We start from the raw sequence: 22,499 nt of genomic DNA on the forward strand, positions 1-22,499 counted from the left end.
TCGGACTCCCTGTCTGTCATTTCAGCCTTGGCGGCGCCCTCAGGTTTCCTGGCGTCCTCAGAGTCATTGGTATCCATTTTGGTTCGGCTTGCCCCTCCTCATATTCGCAACGTCATAATCACGTGGATTCCTGGCCACTGTGGACTCACCTTTAACGAAACCGCTGACACCCTCGCTAAAATGTCCCTCTCCGGAGAGATTCTTCCTCTCCTCCCAGTACTTGCTCGCACTTCTGTTGCCAGGTACAGACGGCTCACAAGTCTGTCTCGAGCTGCCCCCCCCCCCCCCCCCACGCCCGCCATATGAACATCTCGTCTTTTCGTGGAACCCTAACCTCTGCAGCTCCAGGCAGACAGAAGTCTTGGTGACGAGAGCTCGATGCCTGGCGCTGCCGCTAAATTTTTACCTCCACCGTGCTGGTCGGTCTTTGTCCCCTGCTTGTCCCCACTGTGGCCAGGATGAAACAACTGAACACTTTTTGCTAACCTGCTCTCAGTTCGGCCAATTATGCCGCAGGTATATCTGGACACCATTGCGCTTGTTAGGAGCCCCACTGTCATTGGCGTCAGTGCTGTCTCTCGGAGCATCACACACTGCGCTCTGTCATAGGGCTGTGGTAGCGGGTCTTGTATCATACATCGCGCTCTCCAACCGCTTCTAGGCACTTCCTTCCTACTCTCATACACATTCATACAGTCATCCTTTTGGCCGTGTATAGTCGCCATACGCATATTACTACATATGTGTTCCTGTATTAGTCATCACACGTCATATATGTCATAAGTTACTTGGATCTGACCTGGCCTTAGTCCCTATCATTACTGCACAAACATAGACAAACATCTCTCGCCCCCTTTGTCCTGGCCAATCTTCCTTAGTGGTTCACGGCCATTATCTCATTGGTAGAAGAAGAAGAAGAAGTATAGCACGTGCCAATCGCCCTCAGTGGCTAACGGCCATTGCCCTGAGGTAGAAGAAGAAGTATAGCACGTGCCAGGTTGTGTTCCAAGTCATAAGGTATAAGTGTTTGTCTTTATATCTGTTGCCGTGAGTTCCTGTAGTACACTTGATGTACGTGCTAGACCGTAAGGACGCTGGACTGATGTCTGTTATGATTTCGTTAGTTTCAGATGCGCCGCCTAAGGACTCTTGCGTACCACGGCGCACTGAGAAAAGCAATGCAAGCATATCGGGTGTCCACCCATTTCATCGAACGCCGGTTCGTCGAACGACGTTTCATCGACGCCATTTTATCGAATGCCGTTTCATGGAACGCCACCGGACAGTTGCTCACCAGACAATTGCCCGTCGGACAACTGCTCACCGTTAGAATCAGGTCAGATTAGAATTAATCTGCTGGCATTTTAGACGTTAGGTCATGTTAGAATTATAGTGTGGGTATTATAGACGTTAGAATTGGCGTATAAGCATTTTAGACGTTATTATTGTTGTTATGTTAGAATCAGTTTATCGGCACTTTAGGTTCTTGGCGAAGGCGTGTTTTGCAGTTCTTCGCAATCGCAACAATGCAAATATGCGCAACAATCGCGCAATCATATCCTGAATGTAGCGAAGCACGTGCGTTAGCAGTGTGCCAACCTATATATATAGCTGTGGCTGTTCCCAAAGCTGTTTGCGCGCGGGGAAGTTAACTGAATTAAATTTCACGTTTTGTCTCTGATGCTTCGTCCTCTGTCACTCCGCCGACAAAGCACTGATTTCCAACATCGTGATAGCGGCGCTAAGCCGGTGGTTATAAAACGGGTTCGGCTTACGGGATATCGGCATGCGACGCGTCATCCATATCGGGCATTCCGTATATTCATTCCGGTGTTCGCCCATTTGTTCGAACGCCGCTTGGTCGAACGCCGTTTGATCGAACGCCGCTTGGTCGAAAGCCGTTTCATCGAAAGCCAGTTGGTCGACGCCGTTTGTTCGAAAGACATTTGTTCGAAGGGAGTTCAAAGCTCGCAGCGTGTCCTTAGCATCTCTTTTCAGTAACTTTTGACTCGAGCATACGGAAGCAGGCAATCAGTGTCCTCTGCTTCTTTTTTTTCCTTTTTTTTAACTAAACAGGGGAGACCTCTGGTTATTTGCAGACCTTTGTCATTCACGAACAGCACAGCTGAATAGAACAATGCGACAAAATCCGGCGAACCGTAGGACACATATATGGAAGCAAATAGCCTCAGATTGCGAGCAGCCGATAGTCTGTGCCTCTTCTGGGCACCCTTTTCATTGCTGGCGACAAATTTAAAGGGAACTATCTGAAATGGGATAGCCATATGTGCGCGAAAGCCACTCGAAGTCTGTGGATGCTAAGAAGGAAGTTTCGTCATGGTACAAAATAATGACATTAAATTAACAGCCATATAAAACCTTAGTTCAACCTTGGTTAGAGTATGCATCTGCAGTCTGGGATCCCTACACATGCACGCAATAAAAAAAATGGAAAAGAAGAAGGAAAAAGTAGACAAAGTGCAAAGATCAGCTCCCCGGCTTATATTGTCAGGGTTTCGAGGGACCTCTTCGGTTCCATGTATGTTGCAAGAACCAAATTTAGATTCACTTGCACATAGGCGCAAAGTAAATAAACTAAAACTGTTCTTTCTCCTATACAATGTCAGTTATTGACTACAAACATTAATAATGCATTGTTAAATTTTGTCCACGTTCGACGCGAATAAACCATTCAAGAATGTCATTTATTTATTTATTTATTTGTCAAAATTGTTTGTTATTTGACAATAGACGTCAATTATTATTTGACAAAGTGTTGAGGGACTAGGGGTGAAAGGCATGTAGTCACTATCAGTCAGAGAGGGAAAACCTATCAAGTTGTCGAACGGGAGAGGATGAACAACCCAGGCCCTTGGACCGCTTTCTGGATGGGAAGAAGTGGGTTAAGATATAGGAATGTGTCTATGGGCAAGCGTATTACACAGAGTTAAATATTCCTTAGGATAACAGCATCTAGGACTGACTCTTCTTTTGTTTTTCTTCTTGTTTTTTGTTACATCAACGCTACAAGCGAACCAATAAAATAAATCGATCAAACGACCGCTGCCGTTTCGATCAAACGGCGTTCGATCAAATGGCTTTCGACCAAATGTCCATGATATGCTACAGCATATAAAAACAACAGTGTACTTCACTACCAAGGCATTTCGGTACGGGTTTCAGAGGACCGCCCTCGACCACATGTACTGTTGTCGGAAGCCTATCAGAAGACCGAAAATCATAACGCCGAACTATCAGAAGGCCGAATGCCAAAAGGCCGAAAAATCATAACGTTGAACTATCATAAGGCCGAAAGTTGGTTTCGGACGAGTGCCATACTTTCAATAACTAGTTGCTTGAGTGATTCCCTTCTTTGGTGCACAACCAAGAAGCATGAGAAGGTCATTTACGGTGGCAATCGGTGCAAAATCCGTTTCCTCCGAACATGAGAAAGTTTTACCGGCGTACGTTTATCGGTGCTTTTCGGTAACGATTCCGGAGGTGTAGGCAGGATCCTATGGTTCCATAGTGGATGCCCCAGACATGAATCACGATGACTATGTTGCAGCTGCTGCGGCGTACAAGGATTCCCTTGTGCTCTCCCAACCAGATGCAGAGCAGCTCGAGGCTGATACTCGAGGTCAAGAAGGGAGAACTTTGTGGATGCAGCGCAGGCCTAACAACTCGCCAAAAGAAGCTGGGTATGACCAGTTTTTTCACGTAGTAAACTGTCAAGCAGCAGAGCAGCACAACTCATATAAGCATGCCCGACGGTTCCAGCTGTACAGCCTCTCGGTCACTACTCAAAACTCTGATGTGATTTGGGACACTGTCTTGATGCTAACATCAGCTGATGTTAACATCAAAGCCGCTCTGATGCTGATGTTAACATCCGAGCTGTCCTGGCTGATGTTAACATTAGAACTGCTTTGATGCTGATACTCAGAGCGGCCTGGATGATGCTAACATCAGAGCTGTCTTGATGCTGGTCGAACGGAGGAGAAAGAAAAACACCCGTGACATCCCGGAGACATCCCGTGTGTCCGGCCACGCTTGACTACAACCGTTGTGCACGCAGACGCTAGCGGGTAGTTTGAGGGTTTGGAATACTAATGTCAGAACGAAATACGGAATGACACATCCGGACGGTCACCTTTTGAATGAATGTACGGGCGTGCCCCCCACGGACCGTTAGCGATAACTTGGACCGCACAATGGACACCCCCAACTGGTTTGGTGGTGGAGTATCTAAATGACGGATGGCAACAGCGTGGAGTGCTACCATATCAGCGGAAGGGATTACAAGGCCACTCTTTTCCTCTTGCTTCGTTGTTTTACTTTCGTCCTCTAGATTGGTTATCACCTTGAGAACAACGTCCGCGTGTTATCTGGTATTTGTGGGTGTGATGGTTAAAAATACGTTGTGGGCTAGACTTGACTCCATCTGACGAAAAACAGCAGCCTATTGAGGGCAGTGGTTGCTAGTCCACGTGGGAACCACGCTATAGACGGCTGTCCCTTAGTGTAATGATTTATTTAGAGTAATCAATATGGATAGAGCTCGATGAATCTTATACATGCGATATGTATCTACCAGCAAGAAAAAAAAATCTAACGATAGGTCAATGAACGCAGTTTCGTCAAGAGGACAAATACGGACCTTTCGGCTGCCAATACTACTGCAGTGACGATGGGAGGCCTGCCAACCGCCCAGACAACATAACGTGCCAGGTAAGGACGTACTGCAAGAGATAAAATATTGAACAACTGTTAATTAACGACGTGATTCAAATTTATGTCTGAAAGGAAGGTTATTAACAGTCTTCCTAGACAACGTAATTCTCACAAGGAGAGTATAAATTATACAGAAGACACTAACCTCGTCACGTCCAGATGCAAGAGTCTTGGAAGATAGATTCAAGGAAAGGACTGCTGTAGGCTGCGGCTTTGTACACAAAATGACGCCAACAGGCATCTTTTCTGCTTACTTCTGCTTAGTTCCTGGGCGGAACGCGTGTGAGATGATTCTTTCCGTTAGTGTCCTGGGCACCACCAATCCCTCTCCCCAGAACATACCATCAACGATAGATGACCATTTCTTCTGTCACGCATCCTGTGAATTCCTGCAGAATCTTTTTGTAACGCCTGCTGTAGATCTTCCTTGTTCAGACACATCGTTAACCAGGAGACCACTTCCAGCTCTACATTTGCTCACTCAGTTTGTGCTCAGCTCTGTATATGCTCACTCAATTTGAACTCACCTCTTCGTTGACTCGCTCATGCTCACGTCTTCATATGCTCATGCAATGCACGGAGTTGATTCGCGTGGGATGACGCCACTGGTTGTGACGTACTATGTTGTGGAGTGGGCGGCTTCAGTCTGTCGATGTTTTCGCCTTGATGCGGACCGCTTCGGAGAGCGAGCGATGACCGTTGTATGACCGAACGGACGACGCGCACAAACACGTCCGTGCATGTGGCGAGGTCCGGGTAGTTGCTTTTACAGAGAAAAGGCTCCATAAAATCCGTCCTGCATTGATGATACATGATACGTCTGCAACGTTCAAACTGGCAATGTTCCAGGACATAACGGGACATATATGCTCCGGGGCCCCCACCATCTCGTTCATGATCAGTTTGTGTGACTACAACACAACAGCGTGTACAGCTTGAGACAAAAGTTCCCAGCACGGTATTGGGACGAAGGCGGTATTCAAGCAACAAGGAGAAAAAGACCGCGATTCAGCGTGAAACCGTTCCAGCACTCCATGACGCACGATCGACTCTGCAGGGAATTCGAGGCAAACGGAGTATTAAACATAATGCGGACATATCCATACTTCGAGGGGCATGGACGTTTCTTCCGAGAAGCCTGTTTTTCTTTCGTTTACTTTGAAGGAATGGGATCGGGCAACACTTCACGGTGCTTGCACGACACTGAACTCACACAATAGTCCCCAGTGGTCACTTGGAAAGCACCGCAAGACCTCCATTCGATTCTGTCCGATAAGGTTGAATGTAGCAGGTTTGAGGTACGGCAGACTCATTCTCTCAATCCCAAATGCTTTGGGGGAGGAATATGTTTATTATATATAAAAAAATAAGAGGGAAAGGTTAGCCACCGGTATGGCGGCTTGCTATTCCCAGGAAAAAAGGGGAAAAATAAAGGCAAAGAAAAAGGAAAACAAATAAATAAAAAGAAAAACAAAAGAACAAAGAGGAAAGCAAACATGAAACTGGTCACAGTTCACCCAGAAGGCCACAGGACCGCAGAAACTGGGCAAATGCCTTTGTCACCTGACTGTATTGTGTGGGGCCGAGCAGCGTAGCTAGAGATAAGTCCGAAACCGTCAGGCGAGCGATGCGCGATCGTAGGAGGAGACCATGTTGGTGGTAACGAGTGCAGTAGAGGAGTAAGTGCGGGATGTCTCCTTCAACATGACAGGTGGGGCAGTTGGGCGACGAAAGGTGGCCCATCTTAAAGAGGAGCAGTGGAGTCCGCGCCACATTCAATCGCAGCCTATGAAGCAGGGACTCTTCCTCCCTGGGGTAGCGGCCTACCAGTGTGTGGGTCATCGTAGGGTCAATCGAGTGCAGAAAAGGGTTGGTCCTGGCAGCGTCTTGAAAGAAGGCCTGAGAGCTATTTCTGCAGTATCGGCGAATGGCTAGCTGACAGGCAGACTGGGTAAGTTGGACAGAAGTGACAGGCCCAGCAGCACGAGCAGACCTGGCCGCAGAATCGGCGATGGCATTCCCCAAGATACCAACGTGGCCCGGAATCCACTGGAACCACACACTGTGACCTAGAGACGATAGTTTGGAGTGCAGGCAAACGATCTCCGTGTAGATGTCATTGATAACCTTGGGCGAATACGATGCCACGGCCTCCAAGGCTGACTTACTATCCGAAAGTCCACGCTCTTGGTGTCGACGAAGAGATGTACCGCAGAGCAGATAAGATAGCAACGGCTTCTGCTTCGGTTGATGAAAGCGTGGGCAGCAGCTTGAAACCGCGTTCGTATGCTTCCTCAGGAATGTAAAATGCAGATGATGACCCATCGGATGCCACCGAGCCGTCAGTGTAAATCTCCATTCGATTTGAGTGCAGGGAGTAGAGATGTTGCAGCGTTAGTTGGCATGCCACAACAGCTGGGACATGGCTCTTTTTCGGGAGACCAGGAACAGATGTGTGCACTGGGGGCAGACTTAAGGTCCCCAGCGGCTCTCCACGCGGAGACCAAGGTATGCGATGGTGGGATTTGTCCCTGTAGTCGCAGAACAGCTTGGCCGTACGCAGAAGCAGGGCAATGCTGCGTTGGAGGTAATGCGCATTGGAGGTAAATGGCCCGATTGAGTATTCCCTATATAGTTCGCTATCGATTTCCTGAATTAGAGTTGTGAGCACTTCGATACCTTTACTGTTCGCATTCTTGGTTGGATCATGTCGTCTTCTCCAAGTCTAATAGGGCTAGGCAGAGGTCCTTTCGCTGTATCTGGTGCAGTTCCATTAGTTGGGTTACCATGAAGCTGTTGTCGCTTGCTCGTCTAGATGGGCGGAAACCGTTTTGTGCTTGGCTAAGTTGTTGGTCGCATTCATTTTGTAATCTGTGGTTTAGTATCGATGCGAATGGCTTATATATGTTGCTTTGTAGAGCAATGGGTCTGTAAGAGTTCAGGTCCTCCTTGGGTTTGTTTTTGTTTTGTGTGTAGTAGTCGCACCGTGGCTTCCTTCTATGCTTGTGGTATACAACCCGTGGAAGCAATTCTGTTGAAACAATGTCGTAGTGCATCTAGTCTTTTGGGTTGGAGTGCTTTCAGAAATTGGTTTGGTATTTGGTCGGGTCCTGCTGCCTTCCCTGATTTTAGGCGTTTCACGCAGTCTTTCCGGGATGGAGCACCTTTCTTCGGAAGCGTCATCTCTGACGGAGTGAAGAGATTCCGAAAGAGATGTTTTGGGAATCATTGCTCTGTTGCTCGACATGGCTCTTTCCCGTTCCGAATGGGCCCGCCACGTCACGTCCCCTGATCATCAAGCGTTTGTCCCGTCGAACGTTAGAAATTAGTAAGGGGGGCTCTTGACCCTGTTTACGTTTGAGTCGCCAATGAGCCTGCTTGTCGCGCCGAGTCCTATGGATGGACCTATTTGGGGGCGTCACGGCTGTCTGGAACGCTTCCCCTGGAGGACTTTCTTTCACTTTCTCGGCGGGTCGGGCGCCATTTTCTTGTCCGTTAGTTTCCCATAGTTGTGCATGGGCGATTCACTTCCAGGGTGTTACCTCTTCTGTTGCTTGGAGGGCTGCTTTTAATTGCTCATTATCTTTCTCAAAGCAGTTCCCTCGCAAATAGGGTTGCCACCAGAGCCATTTGTTGTCGCAATGAATGCGAGCTACAGGAATAACCGGCTTATGACCCACAGATGCCTCTGATAAAGTTTGTTGCCAAACTGAAAGAGTTCAAGGACGAAGGGCTTTCGATGGACAATGTACGCACGTGTCTTCCCTCGTAAACAACGATCAGCATCAATATGGCGTCGGCTGACAACGGCAAGGAAGGTGGCTTAGCCGTGACGTCGCATGACGCGCTTCAAGTTAGGCTCCTCCTAATGGCCAAACTCTCCCTATAAACGGCTCTGGTTGCCACCAGGCATTTGCGCGCTCTGCCGGCATTTGTGGCTCAAGACCTTTCATAAGGGCTTTTACGGGCTTTTCCCTTCAACATTCCACTACAGATTGAATAAATCTGGAGCACAGACCTAACTCCGCAGTCACCAGTCGTTTTCTTAGTTATCATTACTATGATTATTAATTATTATTATTACCATTGTTATTCATTACGTCTTGTGTTTAAAGGGGACAAGAGCAGTGGTTGTGCAAAGCTGTTGGTGGTTGTGTCGAGCCAGCTAGAACGTTCCTCACCCACTTTCCCTCTATTCCACCTCCTCTCCCTCAGCCGGTATTTTTCACTTCGAAAGGTGGCAACCCTACTCGCAAATCGTAAACTTTTCTTCCGACTGCTGTGCTTCATCGAGGGAATGGAAGCCTGTCTCATCGACACCGGAGGCATCGGTCGCACTGTATTTGGTGCCCAAGTTGCGTTTCGTGCTTTTTACCCATCGTCCCAATTCCGTCGTATTAAAATGCAGAAAGATACACTGACCTTTATAGATGTTCAAACTGCGCGCCGACGCACTGCTTCCGCACACGCCAGAGAGCGTCGAAAGGAAAGGAAAAACAGGTAACAAAATAGTCACTCGTTGTCATTTGCCGTCATTTTCATGTCATGCCGTCATTTGTCATTTGCCGACACGTCACTTCCACTTGTGTTCGCTGCTGCCTGTTTAAGTCGTGTGGCTGCGACGCACTGGTTTCGGTTTGTTGGTGGTACAGCTTGTCCTCGATGTCCTCGGTGTCTGTCGGCTCCATTTCTAGTGGGATTTCTTTAAGCCTGTGGCACTCGAGAAGGATATGTTGGAGGGTCTCTGTTGCTTTGCCGCAAAGCTGACATGTGGGGTCTATGTTCCCAAATATTTCATTTTTTCTGGCATTTGTAAGCAAACACCCGGTCGATACAAAGAGGCCTGCCAGGGGGCACCACAATCCATCCACCCAGGCCGTTGTGCGTGCATTCTTCCTTCTCACACGTGCAAGTTCGTTCGACGCCCAGCATTTTCAAGATAGCACCTGTGAACAATGAGTGCTTACCTCCGAAACGTCTGCAAGAAGCAGAGGAGACTTTGGCTCGCGAAATAAGTTGGACGTCTGTGGAAGATGCCTGCAAGGAAAATTTAGCGCAGTGGCTAGCGTTACAACAACGGTAAGCGCAACTCCCGATTAAGGTTACAACAACAGCTACAACTACGGGAACGCTGTCAGTAGACGATATGCAAAACGCAGCGCCCTCTTGTAGCGCCCGTGGAAACCTCCGGAATACCGCCATGTCTGAGGCTCTCTCCCTGACCCGAGCCATGGGTCCATGGGTGGAACACATTTTCAAGATAGGGCACGTGCCGCAACCGTAAATGCAGTGCAACCAAACGTGGCAGTTATGTGGGAGATGCTCAGTGCGTAACGGTGTCACAACAACTGCAATCGTACTAAGCTTTTATTTTCTAACAAATGTTTCTGCTGTATAAAGTGCACTAACAAGTTCTCAAATGAGCTGTACTAAACTGTATACATTTCTCCTGGGATGGGATAACAGCATGTTCAACCTATGTCACCGTGCTCAAAGCTTTCGATGCAATAAGGTTTACATTCCCCTTCGAAACCCACGTCTCATCACATAAATAAGATATTGAAACAGCATATGTGAGAAGCATGATACGCTAGAGAACTGTTGTATGACAGTCGTTTGCATTGCTCGGGACGGGTGGGACGCCTCATACATGGCAGAATGTCGTAGGTTCCCGGGAGTGCTACGAGATGGCGCTAGGTTTTGCATACGGTCTGTTACAATAACGGTAACGCTAGAGGTTACGACAAGTTCCACCAACAGTAGCCATAACTGCGGATCCCAGCCAACAATAACAACTATATTTTAAGATGATGAATGTGGAGTTTCATGTGCCATTGCCCAGGCCCAGGGGTGATACTCTAAGCCACTGCCCTTGGTGTTAGGCTAGTCATTATACTTTAATATACTATAAAAGTATTTAGTGACTCTAGCCTCTACAGACCCGAGATGTTAGTCGGGCACACCAGTATGTCTTGATGTGTTTTTCCTTGTCTTTAGTGATAATATTGCACGAAAAATATATCAAAACTTTTGAAATATGTGAGGCTATTGTGCAATTGCATGGCAACATATGTGGCCATTGGGCCCGAATGGAGTAAAAAGTGAATGCACAGAACAGCATAAAAATCAATGTATTTTCAAAAGTACAAAAAACAATCAGCGACTGAATGCCATGGTTTATGCAGTGTCATTGGACGTTATTGACGTGAAAAGGAAAGTTACATGGCCTTATGAAAATCCATAAAACATTGCCTATCTGCTGCTACACACAAAAACACATTGCGTGCAACGTATACGGCTCCTCTTTGTGCACTTTGGGTTCCTGCACCGTGCTGAGCTGTGCAGCGGAACAAACTCTGCTAGCTGGCCGTCATTTGCTTTCCGGCACACGGGAGGTGGCAAAGGAACCACCCTTTTCTTTGGAGCTGGTTCTTCCTCAGTTCTCTGTTGTTCTTGGAATGTCCTCGCTGAGTAGTGCATATGCAATATTCAACTTGAAATCGATGTATTCCGTAATTTTGCTTCGTGGTGTGCCCTCCAGGAGTGTGTTTTGTTTGTACTGGAGCCAGGAGTTGACACAGGCGAGGTCCAGCAAGTGCATGAGTACTCCAAGTGTCCATCTTTTGGTCTTGGCTCTCGACGAATAGAATGAGAGCATCCTGTCACAGAGGTCTACTCCGCCCATATTTGTATTGTAGTCTCGGACAACAAAAGGCCTCTCAACATCAACGTATTTTCTGTCTTTTTTGGACCACCGTTTGCAAATATCTGTGGGGTTGACACCTGATGATGCGGACACAAGTAGTACTGCCTCGTTATCATACCAGTGTACAAGGGCCATTTTTTCATCTTTTCTCACAAACTGCTGGGATGAGACCCGTCCTTTCTTGTGGAGTTTCTTGTCAGAGCACAATGGCCTTTGGCACACGCGATCTCATGATGGTGCCTGTAGCAGTGATATTCCTTGTGAGCAACATGTTCATGAGTGGAACTGTGGTAAACCACCTGTCAAAGTATAACTTGCTTCCGCTAGTGACTGTACAGCAAACACTGAGTTTCCCGAGACTCCTAACCCATGATCACTAAAAGTATCTTTTCCAGCGTAAACAATGAAGTCATAGACAATGCGCCCGGCCAGAACCAAGTTCTTCAGACCGACTGGATTCGGCTTCATTGGCACATATTGCTTCAGATGTGTTCTGCCCGATGCAGAACACTTTCGGTCGTGGAAGGTTGCGGCAGGCCTTGTGATTCTTGTCCCTCTTTTTGTTGTCACCTCATCCTCATCAACAAGTGTTGCACTACTCCTAATCGAGAAGTACCTTTCACTGATCATTGGCACAGCAGTCCCACGTTTCAAGAAATATCCTATTCACGGGTAGCCCAGCACGGACATCAGCAGGGAGGCTCCGGTGAACTTCTTCATCTCGCTTCGTGTCAAGTTGGGTGGAGTCCCCTTCAGCTTCATCACGCGAATATGTCTTTTGACATGTCTACAAAGAAGTCACCTTGGATATACTGCGAAAAATAGTCGATTGCCTTCCAGCCTGTTGTAGCGTGGTCTGGCTGGCATTCCGCACCCACTGAAGGTTCAGAAGCAACAAAGTTGGAATCCGTAGCTTTCCACAGCGATTTTCTGACCTCAGTCTCCTCAATATCGGTATCATCTTCATCGTCAGACGAAGAATCACCGCATTCCTGATTTTCACCCGCATTCGGCAATAGCCTTGTGTCATCATCCGAAGCTTCTTCAATATCTGATGTCTCCGCATCGGCGAGTCGTTCCAGCTGCCTCTCTGCGCTTTCCACTGCTATTCCTGCACCTAAAATGTCATGCATTCTTCTGATTACCACAGCACAGAAGCTAGAATAGGAAACCACAAAGTGAAAGACAGCCGGCCTGATTATGATGCGATAAAAGCAGCGTGTCCCATGCGTTCGCTACTTGCACAGAAAAAATTGGTCTACAGGGGTCGGACCCACTGGCTACACACCTAAGACGAGAGACTTGTTGATTAAAAAGCACATAGAAACTGCCCTCAGACAATTAACTTTCCGATGCAAGTGAGAAAACCATGCACAAATGAGACAGTTATAATGTATTTCCACTTACTTTTCTGTTGGCCGTAGAACGTCGAAGCACTGAGCATCGCCATTTTGAAACTGTCCCCCGCTCGAAACGCACACGCAATATTTTGACGAAAAAGCAGTAGATGGCAGCACAAGTGCTGTACACATGTGTTACCGTGAAGTCGGAGGAGGCTAAGCTAGACCAAGCGAGATCTAGTGCGATACCATGCTGTCGAGGATTTGCAGCTTCAAGGGCACCTCGTAGACGATGCCACAAGAGTTACGGCGATATGCGATACACTGGGTATCACTCAAAGGCAAAAAGTACAAACATCTTCAAATACTGAAAACGAAGTGACTATATCTTTGGGGCCCGTCGATCTTTACGATTCCGGTTATTTTGACAGGGCCCGTCGGTGCACACAGTTCTGTTATGTCAGCGGGGTGGTGATACATCGCCATCTAGTAGACGCTTACGGGACTCTAGCCTAGTGGTGTCGTGTGTCGCTGTTGGTCGGCTGCTGTGGGTGAATCCATCCCTCTGCTCTTTGTACCGTTGTAGCATCCGTACAGTCCGTAGTGTCGAACAAGCCAACCACGTGGTAGACATCGGCGCGAAACCAAAAAGCCAGACAAAACAGCGATGGACGAGCCGGACAAAAACAGAATAAACATTGTGTTATCCCCGGGGAAATTATGAGATGGGACCAAATTTGCGTTCTACCACGAGCTGCTGTCAGCGACTACGAATCAACGAAATGCGTACAATTTTGGATTTTGTCCTCCCGGACTAGAGCAGGTATGAAACGACAGCGTTTGCTCGGTACCTTGTATTTATATGTTGAACTGATGGGAAAATCTTTAGGTGCCAGAAAGAACGCGGCCTGTAAAAGAACTGAAGTATGGCGAAATTGATTACGCTTGCCTTAGCGGCAGCAGGAAGTACCAGTCAAAATCCAAGCGCAAAAGTGAGTGCCACACTACACAGTACATACTGCCATCTGTCTTGTGAAAGATTTCTGCCACTCGCTAACACTGTGATACATTCACAAAATACAGAACATATAAAGTTGGCCGCCCTGCAAAGTTCAGCTTTCGCACGACGGTCGATGGCCAGGCTCTCCAAGTGACGAAAGCGGTCACCACGCATAATCATCCCGTGAGTGAGGTAAGCATTCATTTGCGATTAGTTGACATAACGTAACCACCAACGTTGCCAACCCTCATGGGACCTGTCCTGTTGCGGGCATTTTATCGAGGGAGCTGATTTAGAAGAGGCACAAAAGATGCTCAGTGTCAAGGCAAATAAGAAGATGGCACAGAATTACCTGAAGCAGTGTGGGAAGGTCGTTCTCTTGCGTGACCTCAGAAACCTAAAAACTAGGACAGCAGGAGACAACAGTTCTGCACTAGAAAGTATTGCAACCCGTGCAAGGCAGGCTGGCGGCACAATGGACATTCTTGCAAGAGAGACGAATCAGCTCATCGGAATTTTTTACCAAGATGAGGAAAGCATTCCAGGCATATCTAGAGATAATTTTCGTTGATGCAATTCACAAAACGAATGATCGATGGGTGCCTCTTTACGTTGCTTCTGTAGAGGATGCAAATGGTTTTACGGATGTAATCGCTTTTTTTCTCTGTGCCTCAGAAGATGAAAGCACCCTCAGGGAACTATAAGAAATATTGCAAGAAATATTGGGCACTGCAAGAAATATTTCCAAATGCGGAACCATACATTGCCTCCGCGTTTGTTGTTGCATACATTGCCTGTTGCATGTACTGCGTACGTTCAGTGACCACACAAAACATGGGAATAACTTGAAGCATGCGAAACAGTATTCTGGAGAATCTTCAAGCCATGTGCTACTCAAAGACAGATGGCCTGTATGACGAACACCTGGAGAACCTACGACAAAAAAACTGTACAAAAGTCACGGCATACTTGGAAAAGAACTGGCACACAATAAGTCATCAATGGGCTGCAGGGCTGCATCAGTCTCTTTCCCTGGGTAACAGGACTAACAACCATCTTGAATTCATGAATCAGAAGCTCATGCAAATCGACCATCCACTAAAAATGGCTGTTACTGAAGATGCAAGAAATGGACGTGAAAGCACAGAATTAGCTAAGCTTACTTTCAAAGTTTAAATGAAGTGCAATTAACCTACGTATTTGATTTATTCATTATTATGATTTATTATTCGTATTGCATAGTTTTATTGATGTTGCAAGCAAAGCTAACTTGATGTCTCTGCAACATACTGTATAAGTGGTTAAATTCGCGAATTCGTGAAAAGCCAGGATCTTGCAATTATTCGTGGTACTGCGGTGTGTCAACTCTGCATCTTAGGGGCCATCCACCTTGTAATAAAAGGTATCACAACTGCGTTTAATTTCTCTTTCTTTTGAGCACTTCTGAGCGATTAGGGGGTCCTACTCAGCTGTGTCATTGTCTCCCGTCGTTCTTGTCATCGCATCGAGCAGGTGCGATTGGCACTCTGTAGTGATGCGACAACTTTTCCAAAGGCGCGTGGCAGAGCGCTTTCTGGATGATCCAGGCTTCCAATGAACAGTGCCGGATTCATACGTGAAGGTTGGACTATACTCTCTCCATTTACACAATAGAATTGTCGAGGCATGCGGAGTAATCTGGAGGATATATATAAAATAACTGAAAATAATAATATTGTTGCCATCTGTCTTCAGGAAACCTTCCTTAGTGGGCAGAGTAAGTATTTTAACCTCTTTTCAAAAACGAGGATGAATTCAATGCGACCAGCAGGAAGGGTTGCAATACTGACAAAAAAGGTTTTGCCAGCTGTGGAAATTCCTTTGGTGACAGATTTTGAAGCAATAGAGGTGCAGATATGTGTGGACAGAGTTCTGACCCTCTGTTCATTATACGTACCTCCAAACTTTGCCTTTGAACCTGAGGATTTGGAGCGCCTTGTGTAGCAGCTGCCACGTCCGTTTATAATACTGGGTGATCTCTATGCAAATAATCCTCTTTGGGGCAGCGACCGTGCTGATACGCGTGGCAAGATTATTGACAGCACGATGCATAACCACTCCTTATGTGTCCTAAACTCTGGAGCACCCACATACTATAACGTAACACACCGTAGTAGTTCTTGTCTAGATGTGCTCAGCGTCAGTGTACCAATATCTCGAATGGTCAGTGGAGGATCATTCATATGGAAGTGTCTACCAATAGCTCACTCCCCAGACGACCACGACGACGGAAACTGTCCCAAGCAGATTGGGCAGCATTTCAGGATGCATGCAAACTAGAACCACTATCGTCTAACGATGTGACAATCGATGAAGAAAACCAAAATATAGTAGCATCAGTATTAAATGCTGCTGAGAAAAACATCCCAAAGACGTAGACTTTCTTACCGAAACGACCCAAACCATGGTGGACAGATGAATGCAAGATGTCATTTAAAGCACAGAGGAAAGCTTTGGGAAAATTCTGCCCCACGCAAGACAATCGAATAGATTTGAAGAGGAAGCGTACTGCAGCAAGACAGATTCAGCGACAGGCAAAAAGGAGATCTTGGCGCCAATTTCTCACGTCTGTTAACTGTGACACATCTTCCAAAGTGGTACGGGGCAGACTAAATAAGATACGGGGTGAACATTGTGGCTTCACCATACTCCGGATACATGTCAGTGGGGTCCCCTGTAAAAGTCTCGAAGAACAGGCCAACACCTTAGGAGAACATTTCGAGCACGTATCCAGCTCAGTACACTAGAGCCCTAACTTTGCAAAATACAAAAATACTGAAGAACGGAAAAGAATTACTACCACATTTTCTGGTTATGAACCATACAATACAGACTCCACCTGGGAAGAACTTGAGCAAGCTTTGCATGCAGCTAAAAAAAACCGGCCCCAGGACTGAAATGATACAACATCTCTGAGGTGAATCCCAGAGATCACTATTAAACTTCTTTAATTGGATGTGGAGAGAGGGAGAGCAGGATGGAAAGAACCGTCATCACCAATTGCGCTGACCAGCTGTATCGCGAAGATCATGGAGCGCATGGTTAATAACCGTTTAACATACATACTAGAAAGCAAAGGTGTTCCGACAAATATCAGTGTGGCTTTCGGAAAGGCCCTTCTATAACAGACCACTTAAAACCGCTTGGAAACGCAAATTCGGGAGGCGTTTTTACAGAACTTTGACCTGAAAAGAGCTCATGACACTGTCTGGAAATATGGCATAATACGGGATCTCGAACGGTACGGATTTCGTGGGCGCATAATCAAGTTCATACAAAGCTTTTTGTGGGATCGGGTATTTCGAGTCAGATTAGGAGATGTTTACCCTCGTCACTTTACCCGAAATAACGGAGTTCCGCAAGGGTGTATCCTCAGCATCGCCCTTTTCATAATGAAGCTCAACTCCATATCTGAGGTCATTCCCCACAGCATTTCATATTCATTATATGTGGATGATATCCAACCATCATATAGCTCGGTCAATCTTCGAATGGCACAGAGACAATTACCAATCGCAATAAATAAACTTTGTGGTTGGGCGGACCAAAACAGTTTTCACTTTTCTGCTGAAAAAAACCACATGTGTCGTTTTCTACCGAAAACGCGGGCTCTTTTTAAACCCTGAACTTAAGCTGAATGGGCATGACCTACCAGTTCGAAGGGAACACAAATTCCTTGGGTTGATTTTTGATCAAAAGCTCACGTTTATTCCACATATTAAAAACCTGAAACAGAAATTCAGCAAGGCCCTCAATCTCATGAAAGTATTATCTCATAAGTCATGGGGAGCTGACAGAGAAACTCTCCAAATAATATACGAGTGTACTGTACGATCTGCTCTTGACTACGCAGCTGCTGTTTATGGGTCAGCTAGCACTAGTGCGTTGAAAATTGTCGATCCCATACAGAACCAGTCACTGCACCTGGCAACAGGAGCGTACCGCACTTCGCCAGTGGAAAGCCTGTGTGCGGAAACAGGCATTTGCAGTCTAAGCAAAAGAAGGCTATTTCTCTCCTTCACATACGCAGCAAAAATAAGGTGCCAAACAAACAACCCTGCGTACAGCTGTATTACAGAGACGAGACACAAACGAGTCGGAAACAAAGCCAGTGCAGTCCCAGCAATAAGCGTGCGTCTAGAACAGGAAGCCCATAGATTGAACTTGAGTGATTTTCAGAATCCGCTATTCAGTGTAGTGGATAGTTCCCCACCGTGGGAGAAGAAAAAGTTTCAGTGTAATCTCACGCTGAGAAAGTTGGGCAAGAAGGTGATTAACCCACTGATAATAAAACACGAATTTCTGCAGATCAAAGAGAGGTTTGACAAACATGAGGAGTTGTATACTGACAGCACAAAAGGCATATGTGGAGTTGCATGTGCTTTTGTTGGAAATACAATTAGGAAATGGCAGAAATTAAATATGCATTCTAGTATCCTTACTGCGGAGTTCTACGCAATAAAAATGGTTGTTGATCACATTCAAGAGCATGGAATCCAAAACTCCTGGCTATAGCATCTGATGAACAAAAAAACAATTATCTAGCGCGACATCCAAAACGCGATATCTGTGCTTTTAACGACCGGACATACTCATGTGGATTCCAAGCCATAGTGGGATAGAAGGGAATGAACTTGCAGATCGTGAAGCTGCACGAGCGCTGCATAATGAACCAACTGAACGGAGGATTTTGTTGCATTACTTCCAAACAGTAGTACATAGGGTTATACATTCCGATTGGCAAGCTAGATGGAATGAACAGACCACCCATTTGTGAGTTCTGCGGTGGAGTCATCACAGTTCTTCACCTTCTGTTGGTATGTCTTGCATATCAGCAGCTTAGACGAAGACTCTTCAAAAAGTTATACGATTTGTGCATTCCGCTCCACTTGAGGCTACTTGTGGGAGATGAACCACTGGCTGCTTTTAATGCGGTGTTGGCTTTTTTGCGAGACATTAAGCTTCTGCAGTTTATTTAGCAACATAGGTTGTTGGAGCAGGGTTGTAAACCCTCGCCCGAGTGTGCCCCGAAGGACAGAGGAATATAGGTGGCACCCTCGGAATCCCGCTGGGTAGAGGGTTTGGTGAGCCCCTAGCTTGGTGTACCTACCAAGTTTCACAATGAAACAGGAATACTGGTGCCTTCCTCGCCTGGTGGTACTACATCAAAGCTTTTCGTTGCGACATGTTATATTCATACACAACCATATACTTTATTAAACCACAGGTCATCTTCTATGTACATTACACATCGCCCCATACTAACTTTGCTGCGACCTGCCCACACATTGAGCACCTTTCGGCCGGTAGCAAGCTGGGTTGTCCTAACCCAGTGTCACAATGATGTGGGCTGGGCAGCATGATGAGAACATACACAGTCTCAGATCTGACAATAGGCATAGGAAATTAAGTTAAAAAGTTAGGAAAGGATTAAATTAAATTAATCTGATAAGGCAAATACCTGACTGAACTGGACCTAATGTAGCGTAACTAAACAAAATTATTCGGTGCAGCATGATCCTTGTTATCCTTGCTCCAGTAAGGTCAAATCAAATCAACCCAATGCAGACATGATTCGCTGGCTACACATTGTTCATCTAACACTTCCCTGCACAAATTGCATTTCCATACCGTATTATCTTTTTTTGTTCTGACTACATTGCATACCAAAGCCCATGCATCAACATTGTTGATGTCAACAGTGTCAAGTGCTGCTTCTGGGACACGGTAAAAATTAAAAAGTTTGACTTGGTTAGACCACCACCAGTGGCCAAAATCAATGGTCCAGACAACACATCACCTAACAAAGTCATCTTTTCAAGTGCCTCTTTCGCTTTTGCTTCTTCTACAAACCATTGCAGCATTTTGTACTGTCCAGTCTTCAGTGGCAGGTCTGTGAATTTTATTGGACTAGTCTTCCTCTTTGAATCTCTAGTTCTTGAGAATGACTTCCCGTTCTTGACGCAGTTGGAAAAGAAGGAACAACAGATGCGTCCTTCAGTCTTCCCCTTTTTTGGTGGTATACCAATAACTGTCTTAGATGCCCCCTTCTGTCAACCACGAAACCCCCCATGAATTGGGGTCCTGTATACCATTCCCTTTTGATTGGTTGCCAGTTTTTAATGTAATATTCCATCACTTTGCGTGGTGCACAAGAGAGAAGTTTCTGTTCAAGCTCATAGAATTTTTTATTGCTTGCAACATTTCGAAAAGTTTGTCTCTTAAATTAGATGTGATGCCCATCTTCTGGGTAGTGATCTCTCTATTAAATGTGCGCAGGGTATGATATGCACAAATCAGGATGTTGGCGTCCTGGAAATGCACCTTGACTAGCTCCCTTTCAAGTAGGTCCTTATCCGCCATGATGCACTGTGTCCTACACGCTGACTGGTTCAGTTCTTTGAATTTCAAGAGTGCCCAGCTCATCGTCACTAAGTCCTCTTGCACGACAAGCGCCACACACACGTACTTTGTGTTTCCATTCCCGTCGACATTATGTCTTATGAAGATGGGTGTCCTGATGTCGAGCAGCTTGTATGTCCCATCTGTGCCGAGGTATTCGGGGTAGTATTCCATTGATTGCTTCGTTTCAGGTGTGGAATTGAGAAACCCATGGAATTCGTCCCCGCTTCTCAGTAGATGGCAGTCAGATTCTAAAAAAGAAAAGGATAACCAAATTAGCAAACAAATACAATGTCATAAGATGTCTGTCTAACCGGCTGCGCTTGCACATATGAAACTGAAATACATACTGTACGTGGCTTGAAGAAAGTCGATGGTTGATCTGAGGTCACGTCGCTCAGGGTCCTTCTGCGCTGTCACGATATTGGACAGGTCCTTTGAACGGATAACCTGTCCAGCTGCGTCTTTCAAAGCTTGGGCCACTCGCTTCTTATTTGACCCGAGGTCAAGTAGCCACTTTGCATCGTCTTGTACCTCTTGCGCTAGCTTCCGATTGTGCGGTAGATGTGCAAAGATATCCTAAAATTGGATCAAGAGCAATGAGCGTGAAAGTGCTTTCCATCACGTTATCTTACCTCAGATATTTCATGGTTAGTGTGCGTACCGATGCCAACAACCTCAAGCAAGTTCCCATCACTTGACATGCGGCAGTCTCTGACATACGTGCTGAAATTGGACGTGATTGATCGTATAAGTCTGTCTATTGTCGCTACCATTCTACAAAGAAACACTTACCTAGTTGCCTGAATCCCGCGGTTTCTGTGTCTTTCTACGTGAATGCAACAGTATTTCACTTGGTATACAGAAAAATTTTCGTTCACGTGCATTTTCAGTCCTTTTGAACGTGCAGCCTGCACTGATACGGAATTCTGTATGTACAGCTGAGTGTATGTTTCTCTAGAGTAACACCTCACAGATTCTTCAAGCTGCTGTAAGAATAGCACGAACGTGTGCACTGTCAGAATGTTCTATTGAGGCAGATTACATAAAGAGTGAAGGATGTGCACTGCAAGAACTACAGGCGGCTGCAACAGTCGGCTACCCACAGCCTCGTGAAGTCCGCCCGTCTCCTGAAAAGCACATTCTCGGTATAGCCCCTCTTCAGGGTTCAGACACACTGTCTAACGGCTTGGCAGTCCAAGCTATACAAGAGTTGACCGGCGAGGATGGACTCGAGCGAAAAATGCGTTTTCCCCACGAAGTATTTCGGAATCTGCTCTGGACTGAGCAGCACGGAATTGACACTGCAGCAGAATCTGAGGGAGCTAGCAGCGACAAGATGAAAAGACTGAAGGAGCAAGTTGAGAAGCTAGGTACAGCTGTACATTGCAATTTGATAGAAGCGCACTACAAAAAACAAGTCCCTTCAGCGCATAGTCAGCATAGAGCCCTAACGGCGGTGTTAGACAAATTAGAAGAGCAGAACAGCAGATTAGTCTGTCTGGAAGCAGTACAGCAATACCACCGCGACACAGTTGAAAAGCTACTCGGCACCATGACAAACGCTCACGAGGTTCTCAACTCTGCGAAGGAGAAGTACATCCTTATGTTGTCACACCTCAAGGAGGCCAAAAGCAAAGCAGCAGCGACACCAGTGCTCCGTTGCAACTGGAGAGGGGAAGACAATGGTGCAGAGCTTGAGGAAAACCTGAAGCGTTTCCAGGAAGCCTTGTTAAGCTTTGCAGACGCTGTTGAGGTGGAAGATGCCGACGAGACATCACGTGGAATTTCATTGACCAAGGCCTTTGAGAACGTCAGGAAAGGGAGAAAGGATAATGTCTTCACACACACACACACACACACACACACAAGTTTAGTGCACACTGGTCTCGACACAGAGGGGAGACTACAGCATGCTGCAATGCCCTCTTGACTCTGGAAAACAGACAGAAAGTCTGTTGTCTTCACACAAACCACACACAGCCACACGTTTAGTGCACACTGGTCTCGACACAGAGGGGAGACTACAGCATGCTGCAATGCCCTCTTGACTCTGGAAAACAGACAGAAAGTCTGTTGTCTTCACACAAACCCCACACAGCCACACGTTTAGTGCACACTGGTCTCGACACAGAGGGGAGACTGCAGCATGCTGCAATGCCCTCTTGACTCTGGAAAACAGACAGAAAGTCTGTTGTCTTCACACAAACCACACACAGCCACACGTTTAGTGCACACTGGTCTCGACACAGAGGGGAGACTACAGCATGCTGCAATG

The 22,499-nt window shown here is 46.4% G+C and overlaps 1 long non-coding RNA gene across 1 annotated transcript in view; it reads left to right on the forward strand.

The window, feature by feature from the left end:
- Positions 1 to 1,174: 1,174 nt before the first annotated feature.
- Positions 1,175 to 22,499, forward strand: part of LOC135377239 (uncharacterized) — a 37,108-nt gene continuing 15,783 nt past the window's right edge. Inside the window, exons 1-2 of the long non-coding RNA XR_010418101.1 lie at positions 1,175 to 1,336; positions 4,636 to 4,731. This is a non-coding gene — a long non-coding RNA (uncharacterized LOC135377239). The remainder of the gene's footprint in view (positions 1,337 to 4,635; positions 4,732 to 22,499) is intronic.

This window comes from Ornithodoros turicata, chromosome 1 (genome assembly GCF_037126465.1).
Source record: "Ornithodoros turicata isolate Travis chromosome 1, ASM3712646v1, whole genome shotgun sequence".
Classification (NCBI taxonomy): Eukaryota; Metazoa; Arthropoda; class Arachnida; order Ixodida; family Argasidae; genus Ornithodoros; species Ornithodoros turicata.